We start from the raw sequence: 24,917 nt of genomic DNA, 5'->3' as shown, positions 1-24,917 counted from the left end.
CACACTCATAAGAATCGTTTTATAGTGTGGCAAAGTAGAGAAACAGGAGGTGTGTATCTCTGACCTTAAATTGTGTTTGAAAAGTGTGATTGTTTAAAACTCTCATTGAATGTTAGGGATCTAAATGCAAGCTATATAAAACTCCACTGAGGTGTCTTATGCCAAGTTGTTTTTGGAGTGGCTGGAGATAGAACAATAGCCCTATATGTCCCCCCATCTTCCCCCAGGAGTGAGTTCTTAATTACTAATGAATGCAATTCATTTTAATTGTTATTATAGCAACAGAACATTTAACTGTCTCCTGTTTAGTCCTGTCCCCTGGAACAGGCAGTGTCTCCCGTCAGAGAGAGGACAGGTAGAAGGCACAGCGAGTGTCTGATTGAGCCAGTTATTCATTTGCTGAGTGTTTGTGTTTATGCAAAGGGGCCTCTTCCTGCATATTTAATCTAGAGTAAGGCAGTGGCTTTTGTTGTGTTTAGCCCACATACCTTCAGTCCTTCCTCACACTGCCGCCAGCTTGGGAGCTCTGAGAGCCCGCGGGCTTCCAAGCGCCTGTAGTTTCTCCCCGACAAACTCTCAACTTTCTTCCGTTGGATGAAAATTGCCCCTCCGGCCCCAAAGCTTTCCTTCCTCACCATGAACGGGTAAGTGTGTGCGGAGCCAAGGCTGATACTTTTGTTTCATTTTCCAAATGTTGAGAGGCTACTTTGCTGCTCTTCTAGGCTCCTCCTGACAGCGTCCTGGTTCCTGGACCGTTGTCAGTTGCTGGCTGCAAATGGACAAGTACAGGTGCCTCTTAGGAAATGTGGCTGAATTTTGGACTGGCAGAGAGAGGCTCTTGGGAACTGGGGAGAAGAAAAAAGAAAAGAGAGGGAGAGAGAGAACAGCTTTATTATTCTTTGTCCTAACAAATCCTGTTTTGTAACTATCCTGGAGATAATGCTGCCATTGTTTGCTAAAAGCCTTCGAACAGTGTGCAAGACCGAACTGTGAGAAAGCAGTGAAACTCTGCTGCTGTATTGTCTAGCGCCGGGCCAGGGTCCTCCCCAAAGGTCTGTGCCGGAATAGGAAGGGTTTTCTTCAGTGGAAATCGAATCGTCTCTTCATTGATATTAATAGCACACTAGAGATGTTGGCCATGATGCTCCGAGAGGCGGGCGGGAGGAAAGGAAATCTGATCTTGCTGGGGGAAGATGACAGCCTCTTGGCCCCACAGTGGAGGTGGAGGAGACGTCCATCCAGGCTCAGCCTGCATAATGGCATCCTGGCTTAACTGTTTGCTCTAGGAATTTTAATCTTGAGCTGTTTGTTTTACTATCTGGGGTCTTGCTATTTTTGTTCCTGTACTGTCTCTAGAAAGCACCATATTCAGGGTCTAATCCAGTCTTTTAAAAATGAATTAAAAAAATAAAAAGACTCAGAGAAATTGATGTACTGTGCACTTTGATCGTTCTGGGGTAGAATGGTAGAATTCTGCTTTCTTTTAGAGTGTTACAATTTCAAAAAAAGAATAGGCACAATTAAGAAGGATGAGCCATCCAAGAAAGATAGGTTCCTATGTAAAGATATGGCAGGCACTAGGAATTGTGTCCAGGGTCTAAAAGAAGGAGTTTTCATCACCAGTTAACTGTTGCCTCTGTTTGAGTAACTCTTTTCAACAGAAGAGTGTGCTGTTCCCCCGCAGGTTGGAAACTGTGAGAATTTAAATAAAATTTCATCAACCTTATTAAAATATATGGGGACTTGGGTCTTCTTGGGTACAAATCAGTCTAGAGATTTAGAAGCATTTATTAACAGTGAGGCTGCTGAAGGTTTTTAATAATAAAATTACAAATACCCTATCTAATTTGTAAGTATATGACTTTTATACTCGGTTTTTAAGGGGAAAAATACTTTTTATGAGGAAAAGTAACTCCGTCAGAGCACCTTCTGTGATTAGCGCTATTGTATTCTTAAATTTTGATTGATAGAGATAATAGTTTTCACTTAAAAATACAGACAGGTACTTTAACTTTCCATGACAATAGCTATTTGCATTTCTTTTATCTTTTTGTTTAACATTTGTGGGGGTTGGGATGGATTTGATTATTAACTCTTATTGCACACTAAAGGTAAATCTAAAACAAAGGCTTTGTTAGAGCTTCAAAGAGAAAATAGCAAATATTGTTTTTAGGTTTCAACATTTAAAAGCTGTTAAAGGATACCTATAAAATGTTTTCACATGACCATGACCAGGGTTTTACTTTTCTGTAAGGTAAGAGAGAGTGGTTTTTTTTTCCGAGTGCTGTGGGCCGATGTGGGGTGGCTGGGGGCTGCCAGCCTGAAGTCATTTCACGGGCAAGCTGGGCTGGGGTTGCCTGCACCACGTGGCTTACTTCATTTATAGTATTTTAGAATTTTCTTACCAGAATAGACTCCAAAGTTAGGCCCTATGATTTGATGAGGGTCCCGGGAGGGAGGAGGAAGGAAGTCAAGTGTAACTTGCCACAGTAGGAGAGACCTTGGGGAATGAGGGGTCCAAAGTGGAGGATTTCTTTGATAGAAGTCAAAAAATGTCGTATTTGTAAACCAGCAAGCCTAGGTGATGTCCCTGTCACCTCTGGTCCCAGAGGCCTGAATGCACAACAGTTTCCTTTTCTTTCTTTCCTCTCCAGTTTTCTTCCTTCCTTCCTTCTTTTTTTTTTTTTCACTCCTTTTTGCTCTCCCTGTTTCTTCTCCTTTCTTTTCTTTCTTCCTTACCTCCCTCCTCCCTTTTTCTTTTTGTAAAATTGACTTATTATTTGAAGTTATTAGGGCATAGAAAAAAACACTTCGGGGTTGATTTCTGAGTGGATTTTCTTATCAGGAATGCAGAAAATGAAGTGACCCTTGTCTTGTAGTTTTTCAGCCAAATTTGTGTTGGTATGCTTCTGTTTTTCTGAGAAATCTTTGAAAGAGCAGGACATAAAAGCCCACATGAGTTGAGATTCACTAAGGAGACAGCAAGCTCTTGGAAACTGACCCATTGAGTCCTTCTCTTTTCTCAAAGGAAGTATCTGTCTTTTGATTGGAGTCTTTGGGGGTGTGGGAAGTTTGAACCATGTTCCTGGACTTTAAGAGAGGGGATCTTCTAGCCAGAGATCAACTGCTATGCTGCCTCCTTCATCTCGGGCGGGAGCCGGCTTTGCTAGTCTTTGCGTCCCCAGGGACACTCATGCACAGTAGGTCATCAGCCAGCGTTTGTTGGACTGAAGGTTGAGCTAAGATATGTTGGCCGTCCTTCACTGTCCCTTTTGTGTAATTGTATGAAATGAAATATAATGCAGAAATCCTGATGCAAATCATTTGCTTTAGCTGCCCTGAAGGAAAAGGGGGAAATACTTTTAAGGAGAAAAACAGAGTATATATTGTTCATTTGCAGTCTTGTGAAATGAAATCACACCTCCACATTTACCTGCAATTTGGTTCCAGCCAGGCCATACCAGTTGGCACTATAGATTATTTATCACACAGATTAAATTAGAGGCAAAATATACCCATAAAATATGTAACATTGAAGCACTGTAGTAACATAAGAGGTCTACAGAATAAAATTCCTAATGCTGGGCAGAGGGATTGGGGAGGTACAGGAAGAGAAAGATACATTAAGTCTCCTAACCTAGGGGTCACAGCTTAAGTTTGATGTCTTGGTCAAGGTCTTAATGGTCAACAAATAGCTTCAGGTAAATAACACTATGCAAATAGTAGAGAAGAGGCCACACACGGGACAATTCTAGTGTTCACAGGGTCTTAACTGTATAGAGAATGACATAAATGAAAATAAGTAATTTCTATTTACTGTATCCCTGGCTCACTTTTAAAACCTAAAACCCATAGGAAACTTAAAAAAGAAAGAGAGAAAAAGAAAAAAATGCAGTTCATATGGTGAAAAATCTTTTTTAAAGACAGACAAGTGGGCTGGAGGGAAATATTTTTCTTTTGTCTTTTTTTTTTAACTTTAAATCTTTACATAATCATTTTATTTTAGTTTTGGCACTTGTGCTGCCAGGAAGCATTCAGGTAAATAGCTGATACGCTTGATGAGTAAAAGTGGTTGTTAAAAAAATAGCAAATACAGTTTTCGAAACGGAAGTTTTATACTTTGGAAGAAATGAAATGCAGATTTTTCTCCTAGTTGTTGATTTCTGATTCTTTTAGGCTAGTAATGCAGACTCAGGCCCCAGTACTACTCCCTAATTTTCTTGTCTATTATATTGACACATTTCATTTAATTTAGCATGATGGCAAACAGCTGTTGAACTATTAATCTTTTTCTCAGCAAAGCTAGAAAAATATCTTTTAGATTACTTTGCTAATGTATACTAAAAACTAAAATCAACAGAAATAAATTAATGAGCAGTCAAAAGTGCATATATATTAAAATTTATGGAACTTCAAAATGGAGGAAAATATGGTTTGTATCCCACTGCCAATTTTTTTATGTATAAGTGAAAATTAAATGTAGCCAATTTTGTATTGCGTTAGTAATTGTAAATTGGAGGGTCAATTGCATAATTTTGTTATTAATTATTTTTCCCCCTAGGGAAAAGTTATGCTTGTAAAATCTGTGAGTGTGAACCAGCTTATATTTTTGCTCTGTATTCACTTACATACTGTACTGTGTAGATAGGTGAGTAGAGAATCAGGCCCGGTACGTACCTGAAAATGTTCTGCAGGTTTGAATACAGTGCGAGAGAGAACTTTATTCAAAGGAGACATTTTCAGCATTTTTTTAAATTAAATTTTAATAAGGTCCAGTTGTTTGCCAGGCCTATATGATAGCGATCTCATCTGCATTGCAAAGTCTAATACTATATAGATCTGACTGCCAAACATGCAAAAATAGATGCAACTCAATAGATAAACATGAAAATTAGTTTAGAGGGCACACATTGGAGAATATCTCGAGTAAAAAGAAGGGAGAAAGGGCATTCTTGCCTTGAATTGAGTAAGGGCTGCCAGAGTTCACTTACTTTCCATTTAAGATTGGATGAGTGGAGATGGAAATTTCTGGTGTGTAAGATTCTGCTGTGTCTTGTATCTCTCTCGTTTTATTTGTGTGGAGTGGGGCTGCTCTGCAGATCTCCACATTACTTTGAGGACCCGACCATCAGGGCTCTCTGTTTTCTTATCAACATTTGCCCTGTAACAGAGTTCTCACCACTGGAGAAACCAATCCTGGGGACACACATCAGCAGTAAAGCACACGATTTTCATTTTCAATTTGAATTGTTTTGTGTAAAAACAAAAAGGTTTTGGGCAGGTTGCAAAATAGTAATTTTAAGTCCCAGAGCTAGGGTTTTCCCCCACCCAAATGGTGAACATTTATGGTGAAAACCTCTAATTTCCTCTTACAGTAAACATGAAAATTATGATTTCACTCAGAGCCTGCATTTTTTTCCAATCTTAATGGCAAGAATCTACATACACTTGCTTGTGGAAATGTCATAAATTGGCCTCGGATCAATTCCTCAAAGATAGTACACACCAAAGTGCCACTTTCAGATTTTTAGCCCTAGTGAAATAAGATTTAACTCTTCTCAGTGATGTTTGCCTTTCCACATTCGAGGCCGACAGCAGAGGGATAAGCAGGGATATATTCTGTATAAAATTAAAACCACTTCGTTACATATTGTTCTGAAGAGTGAATAAGAGGATATTAACATTTTAGTAAAATGATGATATGATTTCACCATCTTAAAAAAATTATATGAGCATTTGGTCAATTGATGTGGAATGAATCCTGTACCCCGTTGGTAACTTGATCTAAATTAATAAACAAATGTTTTTCTTTTCACTTGTGCCATATGTTGATCCCAGTTACATGGGCAGAAAGAGGCAGCTTGTAATGTTTCTTAAAGGATTACACACTGTTTTGCATAAGGGAAGATGCAGATGCAGGAGTAGATGCGGGCTAAAACATGTTCCATGCTTTCTTTGTGTTTTAGGAAGCTTGATTTCAATTGTTTATTTCATCTGACAAGAACCATTTTTATTTAACTGAGTAGATCTGGTAGACATATATGCTCAGTGGAAAACATTCTGTGAACAGCTTTCACCAACCGATTAACTGCCCCCCCCCACCCCTCCCCAAACTGAAAATTGTGGTGTTTTATTCATTTTGAAAGGTCCGGAATGGCATAAAGCATCTTGTCTACAAGAACTAACTCTCTTCCGAAGGGGAAAAAATAAGCCTCTGCTTTAATGAAATTAGAGATGTTGTGGATGTTAACCAAACAGAGACACGTTCAAGTAGCAGTCTGGTTTCCAAAAACAAAGGCTTATGAGTCACGTATTATTCCACGTGAAAATAAATTGATAGACGACAAGATGAGAAAAAGTTCATACTCAAAATTGGCAGTGTTTCACCTCTACTTTTTCCATCCGAGTTGTTTTTGTTGTCTTGAAGAGCTCAAAGGCACGCGGTCCAGATAAGTGAAGGTCTTGGGACTTGTTTTTATTAACTCTGAAAGTCATTTGCCATTAAATATAATTGAGTTCTTTTGTTGTGTTTCTTGCATCTATCCCAGGCAAATAAGTGGTTGCTACTTTCTCTTGACATTCAGATTTTGATATTCTCTTTTGTTTTCAGGGTAAGAAGTGACCTTTTGAGGTGACTATAACCGAAGATCGCTTTACAGAAGCCAAAAAAGGTAAATGCAAATATGGTTAGTGGAATTGTATCTAGGGCTTTATCTATCGCCTTCTAGAAATCTTAATTCAGTTCTTTTCCCAACTACATATTTATCAAATATACGTGTGTTTATTTGTGTGTAAGTATGTATGTAGCATATTTTTGGAGGTCTTCAAAGAAAAGATTGCCCTTAAAAAAATGGTCCACAGAGTCACATTTTTCCCCCAAATATTATCAAACTTTTCCCCTCTTTGCTGAAGCTGAACTTTTTTTCTTGGTTGTTGACTTGGTAGGTTTAAAGTTAGAAAGGAATATTCACATCACAAAAGTGGTGATTCATAAAATTAACTTGCTGCAAACAAGAGGAACATGTCAGTGTTCTGGGCTGAAGTGGTGTCATCCGATTGATGTTCATCTGGTGGCTTTATAATCACCTTCCTTCAGAAATTAATAGTCAGGCGCCATAGCAACACGCCACATTGATGTAATTGCTGAGCGGCGTGGGGCACATCCCTGTGATGTCAGTGCTAGGGTGCCTTGTTCTCTAGACCTTGCTTGAAAATCAAATGAGTACTTGATTTTAAAATTAGAAGTTTTCAGAAAGACTGATGTAGCTTGATGATTTAAAGCTAGATTAAATTTTCTCAAATTCGCTTTTGGGAGGAGGGGAACAAAAAAGTTCTCTTGTTAGAATGGTTATGCATGCTACATATTTTCTTAATTCCAAAAGTCTCTCTCTGGTGAGGGCAGTCGTCATCTTACCCAAGTTAATCTTGCAGGTCATTTTAACGTCTGATGTTTCTCAAGCAGCGTCTTCGTTTTATTGTTGAATTTTGACCAATAATAGTTGATTTGATTTAGTAGATTTGTGTCTATTTTAAAAGAGATTACTTGCTGGCCTGGTTGCACAAAGCCTTTGCTGAGATCTTACTAAATTAAAGTTCATGAATTTGTAAGATACAAACTTCTTACTCTTTGAACAAGGTTTTTTGTGGAACTTTCATAATGTGAAGGTTATTAGATCAGTTTCGTTTTTAATCTCACCCAGGGTTTTTGGGTTCCAGAACCCATTATAAACGTATGGATTTGTTTTTATAGTTGCATTCCGGCACATTTGATTTGGGCTAAAAAATCCAGTTTGCCTCATTTCACCATCTTTGTTGTTTAAATTAAACTTTTGTGGGAAGCATCTGATTGTCCTCCAAAGAGGACAGTCCCTTTCCAATATGTGTCCAGCATGGAAAGGGTTCATCCCAACCAATAATTGGGGTTATTAAGACATAGCTGGACTTTGGGCAAAGCACTTCCCTTGGCTGAGACTCAGTTTTCCAATCTTAAAAATTAAGCCTAAGTCTGTTTCAGGGATCTATAGACTTCTTCTGTGAAGGGCCATACAGTCCATATTTTCTGTTTTGTGGGCAGTTCAGTCTCTGCCATAGCTACTCACCTCAGCTGTAAGTTGTGTCTCCTCATCTCGATCATCCTTATGAGATCTCAGTCTAAGATGTTCCTCATGCAAAGCCAGGCCAGGTGTTGAACTCATCTCGTGCTGTTAGCAAAGGTTTCAGGTGAAGCTAAAAGTTATGATTAAACAAAGGTAAAAAATGGTTGAAAAGATGAAATATTCAGCTTGAGAGTTGTGTTATCCCTACAGCTCCAAATAAGGGCTTCATTCGTAGTGTTTTACTGTTTTTCTTTGGAATAACCCATAAGCATGAATTATTTTTCTCCTGACTTGATGTCTTTATAATGTCCACACTTAAACCCGTGACCTGAAAGTGGACACATTTGAATTTTTGTGATATGATTTTTCCCAATTCTGTGATAATGTTCAAAGTTAAAAATACCATGAGTCAAGGGCAAGTTTGGAAAAAAAAAAAAGTTTCCAGGAATTTGTCATTAGGGTTGACTAAGAGAGGTAGTCCATGGGGATAAAAAAATGCTGTCTTTATAATTACTGTCAAGGACGTGGTGTATTGTATTATGCAATATCCGGCAAATAAGGAACTCCTTGTCAAATTTCAGAAACATAGAAGAATTTTGTCCTTCTGATGCCTCCTTTCATGTGACACAAAGGAAGCTGAATAACAAATTCATGTAATTTTTCTTTTTGACTTGACTGCTAGGAAGCTCAGAGTAAAAGTTTTTGCTCAATCTCTGTAGTTTTTTTTTAACTTTAGCTTTTTGTTGTTGACATATTGTTAAGTAAACTTCAGTTGTTCCTATCCCTAATTAACATTTTACTATTTAACTTTTTCTTCTACAATATTGATTCCATATGTGTTTTGACTCTCAATTCAATTTTTTATTTTTAGAAATGTTAAGGTATATAGACTCAAATAAATAATAAATTACATGTAGTTTTCTACGTTTTAACAAACTCAAGGATCCTTCAAATACTAATCCTTATATATCTTGATCTCTCATATATATATAGGAAAAAAAGGTTTGTTAAAAATATAAAATCGAGGGGCCAGGCTGGTGGCGCAAGCAGTTGAGTGCGCGCGCACCGCTGTGGCGGCCCGGGGTTCGCTGGTTCGGATCCCGGGCGTGCACCGACACACTGCTTGTCGAACCATGCTGTGGCGGTGTCCTATATGAAGTGGAGGAAGATGGGCACGGATGTTAGCTCAGGGCCAGTCTTCCTCAGGAAAAAAAAAAAAAAGAGGAGGATTGGCATCAGATGTTAGCTCAGGGCTGATCTTCCTCACAACAAAACAAAACAAAACAAAAAAAATATAAAATCTAAAAAAGATAAATAAAATGGATAGAATGGTTAGTTTTCTCCCCAGTGAGGAAACCTTAAACAAAGAGAAGATCATGCTCTCTAGCGATGGTCAAGAAACCAGCACCATCTTCCATCTATACAACAAGAAGGATGTATATTTCAGATGCCAGGAACTTCTCAGTAAATACCGTGCCCGAATTTGAAATCTGGGAATCATTAACGGTCAGCATAGATGCAAATAAATATGCCTACATTGGCACTATGGGAACAAGTGGTTATGTGCTGTAAAAGTGGCCAGGCAAATTCAGAAAACCAGATGAAGTCATTTTTCAAATTTAGATTCAAAGGTCTGAAGAATCGTAAGTAACAGTCATCATACTTGGTAGTGTTGTAACAATTTTATTCCAAGTAGATGTGAGCACTTTACAAAATGGGTGTGGTTGCTGGCATTCCTGAGAGGTAGCCGGCAATTATTATAATCCCCACTTTACAAACTGGGAAAGTGGTCCCACAGATGGTTAACTTACCCAAGGTCATGTAGAATGTCAAGACTGGAGCTAAAAAGACAGCTTGCTCTGGTCACAATTATATCGATGTCATTCTGTCATGGCTGCCTTGGTTTGGTGATTGAATAAAGGTTTATGTGTCATTTTCTCCCTGTTTCCCCCCACCGTGGGCAGTTCACCCACATGCATTTTTGCTTAAAATTCAAGTCCAATTTGTAAAATTCATTGTCTTGTGTTTAATTCTAAATGGCATTGGGAGTTGATGGTAGTCATCAAGTACATACAGATTATAATTAAATAGTTATTTTTAAACATTAGGCATCTTCAAGCTTCACATTTTATGTATTGGTTGAAATTGTTTTTATGGTGAACTTATTTGTGAGAAAGTTAAAAGACAATCTAAAAGAAAGTGTAATCATTCCAATTTTTATCCCACCCCCAATTTGAGCTATTTTTTGTTAGATCAAAGAGTTGGTAATACGTCCTGATAGATTCTACTCATTGTGTCTTAAATATTACAAATTACTTCTTGGTTACAAATAAAGCTAAAAATGGCTATTGAGCCATTTAAAATATATTCATTAGTTCTTTTGAAAGTGTATATTTATTTGATTTAAATATTTGCTTAATGACAACATTCTGAGTTAAACCCATTCAAAATGACCTCTTTATAGCATTCATCATTTGAATTACATGACTATTAATTCATGTAGTTGTTAGGAGGACACTAGAAGATAGTGTCTTCATTGAGCGACCAGATGACCACATTGGATGAAATGACTAGTCAGTCAGTTCAGTTAAGCATCAAAATCCTTTCTGCTCCTCTCTCCCCCCGGCCACGCACACACACATACACCCGCATGCCTGGGTGGTAACAGTCAAGGTAAAGACTACTAGGCTGATGTAGCATAGAGACCCCAACATCCAATGGCTGATGTAGCATAGAGACCCAAACATCCAATGGCTGATGTAGCATAGAGACCCCAACATCCAATGGCTGATGTAGCATAGAGACCCCAACATCCAATGGCTGATGTAGCATAGAGACCCCAACATCCAATGGCTGATGTAGCATAGAGACCCCAACATCCAATGGCTGATGTAGCATAGAGACCCCAACATCCAATGGCTGATGTAGCATAGAGACCCAAACAATAGAAGTTTACTTCTCTCTCATATAACAATCTGGCCCGTCTAACTTGACTGGGCAGGTTCTTTCCCTCTTGTGCTCTCCTGCTTTGGGGCTTTGTCCTTATCTTCCTGGTTGGAGAGGTCCAAGGCAAGCAGTTTTCTTTGAAGTAAATGAGTTAAAAATTGCACACATCACAACCATTGACATTTTATTGGTAAGGTCATGGTCATATGATCACAAGAAGCTGCAATGGCTGCTGGGAAATGTCTCTGCCTGGGTGGCCAGGAGCGTCGGACGATTGGAGAATAGATTTAAGGGGACAGTTAGAACATAACAACTTGATTTGTTGAATTGTCCCAATCCAATAATTTAATTCATTCATACATACATACATTACTTCCTACCGCCGATATTTATTGATGATTGTGTGCTAGGTGCTAGGATTGTGGCACTACATAAGAAGGACACAGTCTCTGTCCTCACAGAGTTTATATTGTAGAGGGAAAGACAGACGTCATGAATGATGATGATGACAGGTATCAGGAAGGGCAAATATTGGTAGCTATGAGAAAGTGTTCTATGACAGGGAGACCAGGGTGTCAGGGATTTATGCATTTTAGCATTATATGGAAGCTATTTAGACTAACTTGATTTTTTTGTTATCTTTCATGCCACTGCTGTTGTGAATGTTACCAGGCATGTTAATTTTTTGTTAATAGCTTTATTAAGATATAATTTACACACAATACAATGCACCCATTTAAAGTGTACTGTTGAGTGGTTTTTAGTATATTCACGGAGTTGGCAACCGTCATCACAATCTAGTTTTAGAACATTTTCATCACCCCAGAAAGAGACCGCGTACCCATTAGCAGTCACTCCCCTCAACCCAGCCCATGGCAACAACTAATCTGCTTTCTGTCTGTATAGATTTATCTATTTTGGATATTTCACATAAATGGAAGCATACAATATGTGGTCTTTTGTGACTGACTTCTTTCACTTAGCATAATGTTTTCAAGGTTCATCCAAAGCATTTAAATTTTTAACTGTCTCATAACTTCAGAGTTATATGAGTTCTTACTCCTAAATCCAACAAAACAGTGGCCTGAAATATTTTCACAAGGGATGGAATTGGGGGAAAAATTACTGTTTTTGTGTTGGTTTTATTTCTGTAGGACTGACTTGGCCTCCCAATAGTTAAACTTCAGAATTTAAATGTTTGCATTTTAAGTTAGCTGTTTTTAAACATTGTTAACCATAATGCTAAACTAACTTACTCTGTAAACAAGAGCTGTCTCTCTTGAATGTTAGTTTCAAAGAAAAAATATTTTAAATATTGATTTCCAGAGAAATATGCTCAATAGAGTTCGTTTTCAAGCAGAAGTCACTTGTTGAAATGTACATGAAGGCATATTTAGTAGTAAAGACAATATTTGCAGCAATTATCAAGTAGCCATATTTTGCACAGTGAACAATCAAAAATACAAAACCAAATAACAAATGGTTTTATTCATCTTCGTTGTTTTTGCTCTTCTATCTGCCAGGGGCACAAATATTGCAACTGCTTACCTTGAGCATCTTAGAAAGAAGTTCTCAGCTTAGGTGACAACTTAATAGCTTAACAGAGAAGTAGGAAGTATTGCCTTTCTTTGGCAATTCAAAAACCTCAGGAAGAAATTGGAAGATTAACTGTACAAAAACAAAACTCTGTTTAGGGTAGCACATCTATGTTAATCTTGACTATACACCCCCTCGTATCTAGTAACATCCAGGATCTTAAAGAAGCACATGGTATATTGATGGTAGAATCCTTAAAAGTCGACATTTTCTGCCCAGGGCAAAAGAGTTTGGATTTGAAGTTTATAGTATCTTTCTAAAAGACTGTTGGTGAGTGGGACTTTGGAAATGGAAAATGAAGATTAAACATTTAAGTTTGTACTTCTCTGTCCTTGAATTACTGTACTTCCATGGCTTTTGCATAGCAGGTGGGAAGAAAAAGAAAAACTTGAAGTCTCTCGGCTCTATTCAGATGCACTTTTTTTGAAGTTTGAAAATCATGCAGATTTTCCCTTGAATTTTGTATATTAGCATGTATGTGTATATAATTATAGGTAATTAGATCTTTTGCTAATTATCTGACAGTACAATGAGTTATTTTAAATTACCTTTTAATTAAGAAAAAAAATCTTGTGTCACTGAGTGGCCTGCGATGATTTCAGTCTGTGGACTGGCATCATGCTTTAATTTCTCGCCCTTCCCTCCAGGCCTCTTTTTTCTGGGAGTCTATTTCCCTTTCACACGGTCCTGAGCAGTCCCTGGAGGCCAAAGGAAGTGTCCTAAAATCCATTCATTACAGATTACTTACTTTATAAAAGTTTATTTAGAACATTGATTTTCAAAGTGGGCATTGGGACCCATTTGCAGATTAGGAAATCAGTTTAGTGGGTTGCGCCCAAGAATTTTTTAAAAATGGAATACACATACAATAGAGTAGAATAAAATGAATGGAGTAGACCTACACTGTCCGGTATGGAAACCACTAGCCACTTGTGGCTTTTGAGCACTTGCAACGTGGTTAGCCCAAACGTACATGGGTGTAAGTGTAAAATCCACAAAGTTTTTCAAAGACTTTGTATGGGAAAAAGTATATGAAATATTTGAATAATTACTCTTTATTGATTACATATTGAAATGATCATATTTTGCATGGGTTAAATAAAATAAATTGTTAAAGTTAATTTCAACTCTTTCCTTTTTTCAATGTGGTTACAGTTACATATGTGGCAGGCATTGTATTTCAGCTTTGCTCAAGGTGCTGGGGAACAGAGCAGCGAACGACACAGCTACCAAGCCCCTGCTCGTGGTTCTAGGGGATGGGGACAGGCAGGGAAACATAGAATATACATACATGGTGATAGGTGCTGTGGAGAAAATAGGAGGCTAAGGGAATCAGATTGCCAGAGGGAAGGGATTGCAACTGAATAAACGGGGTACACATTGAACCATGAAGCAGAGGCACTTGAGCAAAGATTTGGCATATTTTAAAGAGAGCAAGTTGGCCAGTATGACCAAAGCAAAGTCATCAAGGGGTTGAGTAGCAGGAGACAAGGTCAAGAAGTAACAGGGCCAGAAGGAGTGGGGCATTAAGGCTGATTGCACTCTTAGTCTCCTAGTGAAATAGCGAGCCAGTGCTGATGGGCTTTGAGGTGGGTCAAGATCTGACCCGTGCTTTATTTTTATTTATTTATTTATTTAGTAGATCAGCCCTGAGCTAACATCTGTGCTAATCCTCCTCTTTTTTACTGAGGAAGACTGGCTCTGAGCTAACATCTATTGCCAATCCTCCTCCTTTTTTTTTTTTTTTTTCCCCTAAAGCCCCAGTAGATAGTTGTTATGTTGTAGTTGCACATCCTTCTAGTTGCTGTATGTGGGACGCGGCCTCAGCATGGCCGGAGAAGCAGTATGTCGGTGCGTGTGTGGGATCCGAACCCGGGCCGCCAGTAGCGGAGCGCGCGCACTTAACCGCTAAGCCTTGGGGCTGGCCCTGACCCGTGCTTTAAACAGGTCACTCTGGAAGCTGTTTTGAAAGTAGACTGTGAATGGGTGAGACCATAGGCAGCGAGACCTGTTAGGAAGCCACTGTAATAATCCCAGTGAGATATGATGATGGCCAGAATCAGGATAGCAGTAGAGGTGGTGAGAAGTGGTTAAATTGGGAATTTATTTGAAGGTAGAGCCAAGGATTTCCTCGTGGAAGAGATGGGGAGTTTGAAAGAGTTGCATCAAGGATGACTCCAAGGTTTTTGTCCTGAGTGGGGTGGTATCACTGATGGATTGCTTGTGGGTAGAAAGAAAGAAGTCAGATAGAAGACTGAGGTGTTTCGGTCCAAGCAACTGCTGGAAGGATGGAACTGCCATTGACTGAAATAGGGAAGCCTGTGGGGAGCAGGTTTGAGGGTGTTACAGGGAAAAACAATTTCCCTTGTTAAAGATAGTGAGGCAGACTTGATTCAGGACCATCACAATAGGTGTAGGGACTACTGCAGTAAGATTTTTATATGGGGAGGGAGATTGGCCTCAACTCCAAATACAGCATGGGCAAGTGGGAATTTGTAACCAAGGAGCGGGATGGGGGTCAGTGGATGGAAAATCACTAAGAAGAAACGTCAGGGGTAAGGGGAGAGTCCTGGCTAAACTGATCTGACAGGATTCTTGCTGAAGACAGGCCAGAGTGGTCAGACATCACCTTGGGGGTGGGAGTGGAAGGTGAGGAACCCATCAGATATCGAGGGTGATCCGATATTGAGGGTGGGGGACGGTTCTGGTTAAACTGACTTATCAGGGTTCTTGCTAAAACTAGATTTACAACGAAGTGCACACGTTTAGGAGCCTGAGTAAAGTTTGGTCAAGCCAAGAATCTTTGTCAAGGGTGGATGAGGGAAGCAGGGGAGACCAGGAGTACAGCTGTAGACGTGAGCTTTGAGCTGTTGATTACTCGCCCAGATTGAGATGTCAAGTGGGCATTTGGATATGTGGGTCTAGATAATATCCCACTAGGGCTTTAAGTTGAGGATTTATAAGCATGTAAGTGGTAGGTAAAGGCATGAAACTGGGTGAGCTCACGAAGGGAGCAACGGTATAGATCAAGAAGAGTAAGACTCCAAGATGTGGGTTCTGAAGCCAACACCGTTAGGAGGTTTGATCACAGGATACTAAAAGGTAGGATCAAAGATGGGAGGAAAACTCAGATGGTGGTGAACTGGAAGCCCGTTGAGGACGTTGTTTAAAGGAGGAGCGCACTGGCAGCTGTATGCAATGCTGCTGAGAGGTCAAAAGTGATGATGACAAAGAACTGACCATTGGGTTGGTCAACACGAAAGCCATCGATAACCTTAGCGAGAGTCAAGAATGTTTGAATCTCACTCCCGTAGTATATCCTGGCTTCATACAACTACCAGTCAGCTTATGGTAATTAGGCATTTTGAATGATTTTTCCAGGAAGAGTGCCTGTTCAGCCCTCTTATTTGTTAAGGGCATCTCTTGTGCACCCACCCCTTGCAGCCCCACATGGCCAGGGGGCTAACTGTGACATTTGGGTCACAGTACAGCCTGTGGAAAGTGATCAGAGAAAAACTCACTGCTACATCAAGGAATCCTGTACATTTTGCCCCTTTTAATTCATTCTCTAATCCAATGGTTTGGATATCGAGTTTAAATAAAAACAGGAGAATAGGGGATGTATTTACATCTCTAACTTAAAATATGTTGATTTTAATCATCTAAAGTACATCCCAGCTTGGTGTGGTTAACATAGTCTCTAGATTAGTAAAGTACTAGTTTGTGCCTAAGCCACACGTCTGTCTGTCAGCCTTACCTTATACTAATATGGGTAGTCTTTGATGGGTTCACTCGCCTTTCAAATTAACTAAGTACATCAAAGATTCTGGCTTATTCAAAAATTCTGAAACACAGTCGAACATTTTCAAGATTTCTAGGCTGGTCCTAAATCTTCAAGCATCTAGGAAATTGTAGGTAAAATAATGAAAAACTTGCGCTGTTTCTATTTAGATACTAAATACCAGTAAGGTGATGTTGGGTGAGGTAAGAATATTCCTTGTTTGTGGAAGATAATAAAATGTACCCCTTAATTTTTTTTCATTATAAAATGGCATTAGAAGAAATTAGGAAAGCATGAAAATAAAGGAAGAATATGTAGGAAGAAGAATTCCACTAGTGGCCTCACCTAAAGAGTTCAACATTTTATCTGTATCCCACCAGTATTTTGTATATATAAATTTGTTTATATATACTTGTACTGTATGTATCATTTTGTTTCCTGCTTTGACCCTTAAACTGTTGTATTTCCCCAAGTTATTACATATTTTATCTAAATCTTATTTTTAGGATCCCGTGGAGACTTCTATCTTTGTGTTGTCTGTTCCTGCAAAGGAGGGACCTCAGATTCCTTCCAGTTACTCATGCTGGCCAATATGTCTGTGTTGGACATCTCAGGATAGCTCAGTCTCTTGAATTAGGTTTATAAATGATATGGGGATTTTAGATTATCACCCAGTTTCTCCCTCTACTTTTAAGTCATGTTAAGACGAATCTGAGGCACATAAAATCATCCCCTGGCATTGACTGCGTGTGTTTTCCACCATAAGGTGAGGTACAATTTGCATTAACTTTGATGTCAACATTTCTAGACTTGAAGTTGCTAGACATTTTTCTTTTCTGATCTGAATGGTCTCTTAATATTTTCCCACTTCCCCAACTTGATTTTGAGGATGTGAGCCAGGAGCTTTGTGTCTTTTCAAGGGACAGCCGCTCATGTTCTCATTGTTTATTATCCCAGACATCACCCCTTCTCTTTTTCTAGAGCAAGCCATTAATTTAATTGGTTTGTATTTGCATCTCCAAAATTTGCTTTCGTGGGTGTTCAGTCAGATTACCCCGGAAAATAAAAATATACTTACAACTTTTAGAGTTTAAAATTTAAGTTCTCTTGTTTGCCATACCTCAGTGGTATTGTCATTAATTGTTTAGGCAACAAATATTTATTGAGTTCCTATGAGGGTCACTGTGTGTTTAAAATTGAGCTGTACACCACTCTCCTTTGTGGCCCTTATGCCTTCTAGTTCTAAAATCCCCAAATGGCCGGTCAATGAAGCATTCTTGGATTTCTCACTTCAGAGAGGACCAAGGAGCGTCAGACTTCTGTGGTCCATTCCTTGTAATTGACTGAAGATGAAACTGAGAGCCAGAAAAGGAAAATGACATACCCCAGGCCACTGCGTAATTGTAGCCGTCTGTGTTGGAATCCCCCTCTCTTGTCTCACACCTCTTCCTTCCTTTTATGATGTAATACCAGAAACAAGCAGAAATATTAAAATTTGACTGTTAACAAGTTGGCTATTAAAAAAATAGACCTGATGAAAACCAAAATGTGTCTTTTCGTGTAGATGGCCCTTTCTTGGATTTCGTTTCCAGCGCTTTCTCCCTCTTCCAGCTATGTTAAGGGAAATTACACCATTTACAAGTGTTTTAAAATATTAAACAGGAAAAGCATCATCTAAAAATGTTCATGTCGGCAAATGCCCACTTTTTACTCTCCTTCCCTCATTTTCTCCTTCTCTTCTCCTCAAGCCTCTAAAGCTTCTCATGCTGCTGCTGCCGCTGCCCTTCCTCGTCTGTCCTCCTCTTCCCTCGCCCCCACCCTCTCCGTCTCTCTCCTCCCTCTCAAACCTGATTTGTCGTTTTCACAAGGACATTTGATGAAGATATGTATAAAGTTATAACGTTCCTGCCTGTTGACAGCTACTCTCATTTTTTAAGTAGTTGCGTGTTTTGTGTCGCATGAGAATTCACGTGTCCACTCTGTCCTTATCTGACTGATTCTTATGAATGAACACCTCCCAGGTGGCACGTGTTTTGCTGAGGGCTGAGGCCGGGAAAGGATAATAAGGTGTGTTGCCCGTTGTTTTTGAGGTGCACACTGTCTGATTGATTTGAACTGCTTATGGCCCAAGGTCTTACTCCTCCTAGTTCTAGAATGGGGTTGACATCTTCCCTTTATTTCCCTATGTGGGATAAAAATACATAAAGACCAATATAGAATTGTCCTCAAGAAGGGTCATAGAATTTCATTAGCTAAGTTCTCGTTATGCTATTAGTAATAGAACATAGAGTAGGAAATTCTCATGAACTTTATTTTTTTTTCTGGTTACAGATGTAAAACCACCTTGTTATAGGGAATTTGAAATTATGGAAAAGTAGACCAAATACAAAAGTAAAAATAATCTAGAATCCTGACCCTGAGAGTAACATATATTTTCTTCCATTCTTTTTGTTGTTGAATGTACACATACTTAACAAAATTGCAGTCATACAGTATATAGAATTATGTATCCATTTTATTGTTTGTGTGTGAGGAAGATTAGCCCTGAGCTAACATCTGTTGCCAATCCTCTTTTTTTTGCTGAGGAAGATTGGCCCTGGGCTAACATCCATGCCCATCTTCCTCTACTTTATATGTGAGATGCCTGCCACAGCATGGCCTGATAAGTGGTGCATAGGTCCACGCCTGGGATCTGAACCCATGAACCCAGGGCCACTGAAGCAGAGCACGCAAACTTAACCACTAGGCCACCAGGCCAGCCCGTGTATCCATTTTTAAATTTAACGTTATATGGTCGGCATTTTCCTATGTGATGGAGTGTTTTGTTTTGTTTTTGCTGAGGAAGGTTAGTTCTGAGCTAACATCTGTGCCAATCTTCCTCTATTTTGTGTGTGGGTCGCCACCACAGCATGGCTGATGAGTGGTACAGTTCTGCACCCAGGATCCGAACCCATAAACCTGGGCCGCTGAAGTGGAACGTGTCGAACCCAATCACTACACCACAGGGCCGGCCCTGAAGTATTTATAAAGACGTCTTAAATGACTGCATACTGTGTCATCCTTTTGGAAATAATAAAGTTCTATTGACTATTCTTTAATGTTGGGTGTGGCAGTTGTTTCCAGTTTTTCTGTAATATGTTTTAGTGGGCATATCCGTGCACAAATGTTTGTCTATCAATTTCTATTTCTTTAGCTATATTCTAGAGGAGGAAATTACTACAAGAAAAGTTATGGAATTCTTGTAGATTTTCTATACGTCTTGTCATCTTACTGTCCAAAATGCATCAATTTACACTCCTACCAGTACTGAAGGAGAGGGTTTATTTCACTGCAACTTTGCCAACAGTGAGTGTCAACATTTTTTTTATTGTCACTTAAATCATAGGAGAAAAAAGTCTATCTCATTTTTTTCTTGCTCAGTTCTTTGATTACAAACAAAGTCCAGAAGTTTTGTTTCTTTAGGCTGTTTGTATTTCTTCTTTTAATTGTTCATAATTTTTTGGAGCTGCCAGGGTTTAGAGGAGTGGGGTTGGGGGAAGCCAGGTGCTGATAGGATAGAGAAGGGATCCTGTCATTGGGAGGTTACTTGATCATTGGCTCTTATGCCAGAGTTTATGGTGAATTCACAGAGTGCTACATTGCAGCTTAGATCTGAGTGATAAAATTAAAAAAGGCAGGGCCATTGGCACCCAGATGCTCCAGAAATCAGATGGAGAGATCTGGGGCTCAGAAGCTTTTCAAAAACTTTGGTGCTTTAAATTCATTCTTTTATTCACGAAATAATTATTGGGTGCTTACTTGTTCCAGGCGCTATTTTAGACACCAGGGATACATTCGTAAACAAAAAAGAAAGGCTCTTCTGTAAATGGGATGGATCCACCTCTTTGCTTTAGGGTGAGGACAAACTGACAGATCTGCATAAAGCACTTAGCACAGTAAGAGGAACAGTTGCTGCTGTTCTTGCTTCTGCTGTTGCTCTGTGATCATCAGCATCTCAAATAGAAAACAGTGTTCAGCCAGATCCCATCCGTAGCCTCCTTGTCACACGTGGGAAAGGAACACTGTCATAGGTCCTGTGCTCCCAGCCCAAGAAGCTTCTCTCCATTTCCTTTTAGCCTTTACCCTGTGAGCTAGTATCCTCCAACCACATGGTTCCAGAAGCCTGGAGAGATGTGTGGCAGCGTCCAGTTAAACAGTAGACCCTGGGGCAGACCCGTGGACATCAGGGAGCTCCTCCCATCTGCATCAGTTCAGTAGGGTATTGCTGAAGGGTGAGCTCCAGAGAGAAGTGGGGCGCTGGCCATCGTATCCCCTCTCTGGGCGTTTGCTCTGTTCGTCTGTAAGCTCTGCCAGCTGATTCTCATCAACCCTCGAATGAAAGAATTAAGAAGAAAAAAAATGTGAAAGGAAAGTGCACTTCCTCTTGCCTTCGCAGTCGTCTCTGAGATTTCCCGGGCTCAGCACTGACGGAGGGAAGACAGGCCCCCAGGGCCAGGACCACACTCGGCTTTCTCTTTGGCTTTTTCCTCTCTCCCGGGAACGTGCTTGGAAACCACACTCTTGTCTGTGGACTTGCCTGGTTCCTGTCACCACCATTTCAAAACACGACTGACTTTTAATTGAGAAATAAACATTTCCGATGCTGAAATGTTGAAGGAGTAGCCGTTGTTTTGGACCACTGCGCCCCTTGAGAGGTGTGGATTGGGGCAGGCCTCGCTGCAGTGTGGATGTGTGAGTTCTTGGGCATGGTCCTGGCACACCAGCCCGTGGTCCCCATCTGTGAAATGGAGGAGTGAAGGGACCTGTCTCGTAGGTGTACTGTAAAGATTGTATAAAGAACAGTTGGGTTAAGAGTTCAGGTTTAGCGTTCTGTATTGGAGCCCTGGTCCTGCTACTTTTTGGCTTTGTAATCTTGAGAAAATGACCAGATTTCTCTAAACCTTTTTTTTCCTTATTTAAAAAAAAATAGGAACTAAACTAGCACCTCCCCTTTGAAGTACTTGGAAGATTAACTGAGTAATTATTCCAAGTAAAAAGTGCTTGGAGCAATTCTTCATACATAGCAAGTGTTCGGTAATGTTGGTTCAATAATGTCAGCTATTTTTATTATTAGCACAGTGCCTGGAATGTAGTGAGTTCTCAAGGACGTTAATAATAATTTTTACTATTAATTAACTTTAAAGATAATGAAAATATTTTTAAATGGCTGTTTTTATTAAGGAGAGCCCAGCGGAAATAGAAATGAAATAGGCATCCTGATACCTTCCCCTAGCCCCAGTTGAAAATAAAAACAAAAACTTTGAGATCCTGAGTAGAAAGAAATGGTTTCTGAGTTTTTAAGGATAACATATATTTTTTAAATGATCTTCCTGTCTTTCCCACCTGCCATCGAAAGGTAAAGGGTGGAGCCTTCCAGAGGGATCCAACTGGCTCATTTTTATGAATTTGAATCAGTCTCTTAGCTACATTGCGGCTTAGATTTGAGTGCTAAAATTGTAAAAGTTCGAACCATTGACACCCCCAGATGCTCCTGGGTTCAGATGGAGAGATCTGGGGCTCACAAGATTTTCAAAACCTAAAGTGCGTGACCGAAATAGTATGAAAAGGTTTTCCAGGCTGTGCACGAGATTCATTGGCTCTAACGTGATCTTATAGAACTTACATATAGAGACGATGTTAAAGGAGCATTAGGCTTGTGTCCCCAGCTCTACACATGGAGGAACGTGGGTAGAAACTGCATTGAGTATTCATGGTGTCCAAGGCCAGAGAGAGTGAGAAAGACAGAGACTGAGAGAGAGGGAGGGAAGGAGGTCCACGGGACAGGGAGCAGGAATTCCTATCTGGGAGAGAGTGAAGAAGGCTCTTTTTTCACTACTCAGATGTGTTGTGAGGCAGCAGAAGGTTGGCTGTTTGGGGTACACTTGGCAGGAATGACCTTTACTCCACTGTTATGCAAAGGAGGGCACGTATGTGCGTGCGTGCATGAGCACACAGGGGAGGTGGCCGCAAGCCCTTTCTCTGAAAACTCCAGAATCTGTCATTTACGACAAAGATGGGAGAGGTGATCAGGAGGGCTGCCTCATATATGTTCATGACCCCAGCAAGCAATTTTCTCTCTTTATTCCTTCAAAACGCATATAGTTTTATATTCTTTACTTATACATGATAATTTTCATGGTAAAAAACAAACAATAAGAAAAACACGATAAGAAAGTCAACATTACTGCAAATTCACCCCCAGGATCACAGTTTGGACTGTTTTGGAGACAATCCTTCTAAACCCCTCTTTCTGCCCAATGTCATTGAGTAGACCTGGCTGTCCAATATGGTAACCAGTTGCCCCAATCAATTCTTCAGCAGTTGAAATGTGGCTAGCCTGAACTGACATGTGCTGTAAGTGTCAAATCCACGCCAGATTTTGAAAAAAGATATAAGTTTAGATATTGATTATAGGTTGAAATGATAATATTTTAGATATATTATATTAAATAAAATATACTATTAAAATTAATTTCATTTGTTCCACTTTACTTATTAAAATGTATCTGCTAGAAAATTTTAAATTACATTTGTGGCTCACATTATATTTCTATTTGGCAGTTGGGTATAGAGAAGTCACAGTTTTAACAAGATTGTGCTACATTTTTCCTACTTTTCTAAAATTTAAGAGTATGTTGCTGTTATCTTTCTGTACTAGTTGGTGTATGGCAACATTATTATTACCTTATAGCTATGTGTAGATATATCACACTTTAACCAGCTCCTCTTTGTTGGATATACAAGGTTGTACACAACAATGCTTGTGAACAATCTTGCATATTCATCATTGCAAACCTGTCTGATTATTTCCTTAGGACAAGATTTCTCAACCTGAGGACTGTTGACATTTTGGGTTGGATAATTCTTTGCTGTGGAGGCTGTCCTGCGCATTATAGAATGTTTAGTGGCATCCCTGGCCTCTACCCACTAGATGCTGGTAGCATTTCCCTCTCCCCATACGCATAACAACCAGAAACATCCCCAGACGTTGTCGTGTGTCCCCTGGGGGGGTGGGGCAAAATTACCCTGGTTGAGAAGCACTGATTTAGGGCAAATTACCAGAATGAGAAATGCTGGGTAAAAAGGTATGTGTACTTGAAATTTAGGTAGATAGCTAAATAGGTAGGTAGGTAGATAGATATTGATATCTATTTAAAATTTTGTGTATATTCCCAAACTATTTTGTAGAAGAATGGTACCAATTCATATCTCTATCAAGAATAACAAAGATCCTCATTAAATGCCTCCAAGAGATGTAAGAAGGGAGGGCCGGGTATTTAATTGTTATTACATTCGCTGAGAATTTGTTTAATCAGATTGCTTTTCTGAGATCAGCTCTTGTACAGACCATGATGGAGGCAGTCTAGATATTTTCTCTGGGAGGCCAGCTTGACAATGAGGCGCCACGGCCATCTTTGCTTAGCATCACGTACAGGGCATCTGTGCTCATAAAGGAAAAAGATGGTAGAACATCGGGGAGAAAATCTATTACTTTGTAGTTTAAGACTTTTCTTGTAGTGAGAAATAGGAATAATAGTAAATGATGATGATAACGAGAGCTAATTTTTGAATATTTGCTATGTGTCAGGCGCTGGGCTAAGTGCCCTTATGTATAATTTCATTTAAACTTTGGAAAAACCTGGTTGTGAGGGAAGTGCTACTGTTTTCTCCAGATGAAGGAGGACGGGCCCAGAGAGGGGACCAGCCATTCATCGAACACACTCAGGGTCAATCATTAGGACGTGCTGTGGCCAGGATCTGAAGTAGGCAGTCCAAGTGACCACACTATTCATTTCTTCACTCTTCCAACAAATATTTGAGCTTCTCCTGTGTGCCAGCCACAGTGTTCTTTGCTGAGTTTATAGTAGTCAGCCAAAAAAGACATGACGGGGGCCTCACGCAGCTCAGACTAATAGGAGCTAATAAAGGCAAATCTAATGAGGACTAAGAAATGGAGATACATTGTACTTCTAGAGTCTATAGTTGGGGGACTTGCCCTAGTCAGGGAGGTCAGAGAAGGCTTTCAGGGGAAATAGTGATTAAAATGAGATCTGGAGAAAGAGAGCAGCCTGGAGGTTAAATGGGGAGGCAAAGAGAAGGAACAGCATGTCCCCTGTGTTGGGACGGACTGTGGTGTTTGGAAGGAACTGAACGCATATAGAAGGTGCTAGGGAGAGTATGAGGCCAAGGATACATACACATTGCAAGCAGAAGTACATGGATTAGAATCTGTGCTTCCAAAACTGTTTTTTTGTTGGTTGGTTTGTTTTTGTAGTGAGGGATGTTTGGGATGCAGTGGGAGAACATGATCAGATTTGCATTTTGGGAAAGTCACTCAGTGAAGTTAAGAATGACTGGGGGCAATGGGAGTAGATATAGAAGAACTAGTAAGGGGCCAGCCCCGTGGCTTAGCGGTTAGATGCGCGCGCTCCGCTGCTGGCAGCCTGGGTTCGGATCCC

The 24,917-nt window shown here is 39.8% G+C and overlaps 1 protein-coding gene across 11 annotated transcripts in view; it reads left to right on the top strand.

Moving 5' to 3' along the window:
• Positions 1–24,917, top strand: part of FOXP1 (forkhead box P1) — a 575,925-nt gene that overhangs the window by 250,715 nt on the left and 300,293 nt on the right. For 10 of the 11 annotated variants that reach the window (XM_058562979.1, XM_058562935.1, XM_058562954.1 and 7 more), the window contains one exon: positions 6,611–6,671. The gene's annotated coding sequence lies outside the window, so the exon portion shown is untranslated. Of the gene's footprint in view, positions 1–435; positions 645–6,610; positions 6,672–24,917 lie in introns of those variants that run through there. The other variant, XM_058562990.1, reaches the window with a different exon arrangement.

Source organism: Diceros bicornis, chromosome 2 (assembly GCF_020826845.1).
Source record: "Diceros bicornis minor isolate mBicDic1 chromosome 2, mDicBic1.mat.cur, whole genome shotgun sequence".
In the NCBI taxonomy this organism is placed as follows: Eukaryota; Metazoa; Chordata; class Mammalia; order Perissodactyla; family Rhinocerotidae; genus Diceros; species Diceros bicornis.
This window is presented reverse-complemented; position numbering and strand designations above follow the sequence as displayed.